The sequence below is a fragment of the Macrobrachium rosenbergii genome, chromosome 9, assembly GCF_040412425.1.
Source record: "Macrobrachium rosenbergii isolate ZJJX-2024 chromosome 9, ASM4041242v1, whole genome shotgun sequence".
NCBI classification, from domain to species: domain Eukaryota; kingdom Metazoa; phylum Arthropoda; class Malacostraca; order Decapoda; family Palaemonidae; genus Macrobrachium; species Macrobrachium rosenbergii.
Window position 1 is genome coordinate 10,107,662 of NC_089749.1, and position 5,000 is coordinate 10,112,661.

The 5,000-nt window shown below is 38.7% G+C and overlaps 1 protein-coding gene across 1 annotated transcript in view; it reads left to right on the plus strand.

Annotated features, from left to right (window-relative positions):
* Positions 1–530: 530 nt before the first annotated feature.
* The window catches only part of LOC136841454 (uncharacterized), a 30,133-nt gene continuing 25,663 nt past the window's right edge, over positions 531–5,000 (plus strand). The window contains exon 1 of the mRNA XM_067108399.1: positions 531–723. The gene's annotated coding sequence lies outside the window, so the exon portion shown is untranslated. The remainder of the gene's footprint in view (positions 724–5,000) is intronic.

A 5,000-nucleotide genomic window follows, 5' to 3' on the forward strand; every position in this document is an offset into this window, starting at 1 on the left:
CATACAAAGAGAGAGAGAGAGAGAGAGAGAGAGAGAGAGAGACGGGGAAGGGGGGCGGGGAGAGGCCGCGGTTGATGATTGGTTTCTAATCCTGCATAGAAATCTCTGACACTGTTTCAGAAGTGGTGCAAAACTACTTATTATTTATGGATTATAAAATAGATTTTCATTTTAATTAAACGAATGGTTGTAAATCGTAATAAAAATTGAGTTTAGTGTAAATGTGAATGTGTGCAAATATATAAAAAATCTGTTTAATGGTGGAATATAAAAATATGAATTGTATTCTTTTCTTAAGTACAACAGTTGCCATAAATCTACGTAAAAATACAATTCAATGTAAATATCTTATTAAAACACGAGCCATGTATTGACACATTATTGAAAGCTAATATCATTTCAACTTTCCCACAACGAAATCAAACTACAAAAACCGTATTAAACAGTCAAGAAAGAGCGAAGATCCATCGACGTACGACAACATCCACCTCAATCACGCGCCTGGCAGCGGTGCCGCGGACTGTGGAGCAGGTCAAGATCACCGTCGACCGTCGTCGTCGAGCGAGAGCGACCGGTTGGTTAGTTGGCATTGACCTACGGGTGTGTCCGTGACACCGGTGGATCTGCTCCTCCTCCTCCTCTTCCTCGTCGTCGTTGGAAGCAGCAGTAGACGTCATCTACACACTTATTTCGTTAAATTCGTGAAGGGACAGAGAATTAAAGGTGAGAATGTACGATTATATTTGAATTTTCGGTGGGCGTGGCTTCGCGGCGGTAACGGTTTCGTGCAACGCGTGGTGTAAGAGAGGAATGCGATTGAAATTTTTCGGTTTTCGTTTTTCGTTAATCAGCTGACTTTGAATAGATGTATCTAATAAATCATTGAAATTTTATTCATTCAGAAATCCCAACATTATGATAGTACTAGACATTATTGTTTAATTGAATGGCAAACTTAAATTATATATATGCCTAAGCCTACAGGACTTTAGTTTGAAGTTTGTATTTGCTGAATGTTAACTGAAAAAAATTATGCAAGAAATGTCTCTAAAGATAAAAATCGAATGATCTTTACAGCAATTGTTTAATATATAAGTAATTCTTGTGTCACCTTATTGATAGGCCTACTACACTATTATTATTATTATTATTATTATTATTATTATTATATTAAAAAGATATGGAAACTGAAGGATTTTTACAGCTATTGCTTATTATAATACTAATACTTGAGTCACCTTAATGATAGGCCTACTTCTACTAATTATTATTGTTGAAAAGACACTACTATTACAATAACAACGGTCTTAGAGGCCCTCTTTTGACCTTAGTCCTGTAGGGATGTCAGCGCAGGTTATTTTTGACCTGACTTTCACCCCTGTATGAAGATGACCCTTTTGAAGCGGCGAGGAAATCGTTCTGTGATTGTTCATCACCCTTTGTTGTTCTTCAGGGGTCGAGGTTGTTGTGGCTTCACGATGAGGTAAGAAGTCTGACTTCATTTGTTCCCCTGGTCGGAAGTGTGACTTCTTTTGTTCTTCTTGGCTCATCTTGTCACAAGCGTGACTTCATTTGCTCTTATTGTGACAAGTTTGACTTCATTTCTTCTTCCTGATTCTTGTTTAGAAATGTGACTCCATATTTTGTTCTTCTTGTGAAGTCTGACTTCATTTCTTCCTCCTCTTGTGAAGGTTGGTTTCACTTCTTATTATTCCTTTTTAGAAGTGTGATTTCTTTTTTTTTATTATTTATTCTTTGATTTTGTTTGACTTAATGTTCAGCTCAGTCATAAGTCTTCTTTTGTTATTCCTTCTTCGCTAAGTTATGATTACATATTACCATTTCCGCTTGTGCTTTAGACTCAACTATACGCATCGACGATCACAAAAGCCTTCTCCGAAAGTAACGGTTTTTTTTTTTTATTTTAATCTGAAATTGAATTCACGCCGTCTGGGATTCCTACTCAAGCTTCGATGGATATACATAAGGTGTATGATGATAAATATTTTGTAAATTTTTTGTTATTTCGTCGGTTTTTGCAAGGCGTGCGCGAATGCATGTCATTATTGTTATTTGAAAACCGATTTTGGTACAAAACCAGTTGTAGATACGCGTGGAGTTTTAAAACTAACAAAAACAGTTTAGACATCTCAGTACTTTTAAAACTGTCTTTTTCTGATATTTTCATTTTTATATGTGATGGTTAAATTATTTTTACATGCACGTCTTTCTGTTAATGTTCATTTTTAATTTTATGTGCATCACTTGTAGTTGTGCACTATCGTGTACGTAGGCCTGTGTCCATTCATTTCAGGCCTATAACCATTAACTAGGCCTATAGCCAATCAGTTTAATCTTGGCTTTTTGACTCTGTTATTGTTACTGTCAAATACACACTTAAATGTAACCCACTGTTTGCTCTCCTGAACGTAGCAAAATTTACTGTACGTTGTAAATAGTAATTCTCTTTGCGGTTAACGGACGGAGAGAGAGAGAGAGAGAGAGAGAGAGAGAGAGAGAGAGAGAGAGAGAGAGAGAGAGAGAGAGAGACGCGGTTTACCCCGAGTAGCGTATTCTTAATGACCTTGACCATTTTTTCCCCATGTGACCTCGTGGCCTCCCGCGATGAATTTTCTTTTCGGGTAGAAATTACGTACCGAAATAATTGGGACTGTTCTTTGATATTCGTCTGGAATGGTCATTGTGTGGGTCTCATTTTTCATTGTTGATTTTCGAGGGTAATGTCATTGTGTTGTTTATGCGTTGAAAAATTCTCGGGTGTATTGTTCTGATGATTATTAAAGGGTTAGAAGGGGTGTAGAGTGTGTATCTTTATATATACTGCATATTTGTATACTATTTTATTGTTTTATTGATTTTTATGCGAAATAAGTCACCTTACCTTATATTTTTTATCCTGGTCGGAACAGAAACATTAATTGACTGATTTTTACAAATGTCATCATGAAGAGTATGTCTAAAGCCCTCAAGAGAGCTAACCTCTCTCTCTTCCCTTTTATCAATTTATTCCTTTTTTTGTGACAACAGGAAATGAAATTGCTAACGGATCCGTTACGTATCCGGTGACATGTGGATCGTACTCGGTGTTCCCGGCGTCTTTGTATTCTTGTAGAATTGGCAGCCCTGAGCCTGAAAAATAGTTTATCGATAGCGTCAAGCCGGTCTTATTTTAGCACGGACTCTTGCTCGTCTGGGCAGCCTATTTTGGAAAGAAATTAGACGTGTGGATGTGATATTGATTTGGTTAAATGCTTAAATGATCTAGGCTGTCGATAAATTAGTTTGGTTAGCGAGTGCTCCTATCGGTCTAGGGCGATTCTTGCTATGCTGATCATGTATAGGGTAAACGGTATAGTGGCTCCCCTCCTCTCTCTCTCTCTCTCTCTCTTCAGGACAGAATGCGAAATCCGTTCTGTTTAGAATCGGCCCCGGTCAAGGACCTTAGAAGATATCCCTTCCCAAAAAGTGCTATGTGATACTAAGGCTCAAGAAATGCACATTAATTTAGAAAAGTTTTGAGAGTTTTTTTCAGTCAATTTTCGTTAAGAGAGTTGGAGGAAATTGTTTTATATTGTGTTTTGTAATACTTTTTTGAATTTAGAATTGGTATTAGGGTCCTTCTTACAGTTTTTTTTTAGCGAGGTCAACAATAGTGCTAATGATGACAATGTTCTTCATGATAAAAGTTGCTACAAAATATTTTTGGAGATATTTGGGAGCAAGGAAATTGTTTTACGGTATGACAAAATGTCTGTCAGTTAAGCAATGAGTTGCAGATCCCAACAAATCAGAATAACAAAGGGTACCTCATTTAAAAGTGGTGGGTTAGCAGCTCCATTGCTATTGGGGCGGGAAAGGTACTGGGAGCCGGCCTTGCGGTTCGAAGAGATCTTGTATGCTGGGTTAACTGGCCCAGAGCCAACCAGTTACCAGTAACTGTAGAACCTTGGTCTTGTTAGATTTAGCTGCCCTTATGTAGCAACCAACAAGCTATCTCTCTTCGTGTTGCTGTTGGACTTGAACAGCAACAATATCAAGACAGGATGCTCGTTGGTACAGGGAATAAAGTTTTCTACCGACAAAAACACCCACCTCGGTCTTAGGCACGCAGGGGTCCACTTCGAACTCACCACCAGAGGGCAAATGGACTGGACGGGAATCTAGGTCAGGCGTGCGTTTTGTGCGTCATTCTTTTCTTTCGTTCTCGGTTTCCTTTTTTTCTTTTATGTTCCGGGTTCTGTCATCGATGAAAGCTGTTTTTTTATTCATATTGTTTTTGCGTCATAGTCAGGTCATTCTTGTCCACGTGTGATATCGTTTCTACGAACCGCGGTTTTGCTGTCACTGTACATTGGTCTAGTCTTTGTTCCCGTTAATTCCAAGAATGGTATTAGACGGAGATTTCTCAGAAATTGAGAAGCTTTTAAGAACTTATGAAAATGCCCTGCTCCTACCAGCTGCTCGATAACCAGAGTGCGTTGGGCATACCGTTCCTTAGCAACTGCTGTACTTGTGCACCACGTGAGCCTATGGGTCAATGACCTGGGCATTATCCTTGAGATTCATCGATGAAATTGGGCGTGTGAAAGACCCTGCTGGGCTTTCTATGGCTGGGAAATGTCTGCCTTCGAGTTTCGTCTTAATTTCTAACGCCGTGAGAAACAAAGGTTGGAAATTACGGTGATTGTGAGGTAACTGGTACGATAATGCTTTGGTTCGGGTTGAGTCAGTTTCTGGCAGCAGTTATTTTGGTGACTTGCGAGTTCTCTCTCTCTCTCTCGTTCCTTATCTTATTTGTGACGTCCTGGCCAGGGAAGTAAGTTTTTTATATATCAATTCAACAAGTTCTCGATAAAAAAATTAAGGATGTGTGAAAAAAAATTGAACATAGGTCTAAGTGTTGGGACTCCCTTTACTCAAATCAAGAATTGATTGACATTCTGTGATATCGCCGCCAATAATCTAGGTCTTCTTCACTT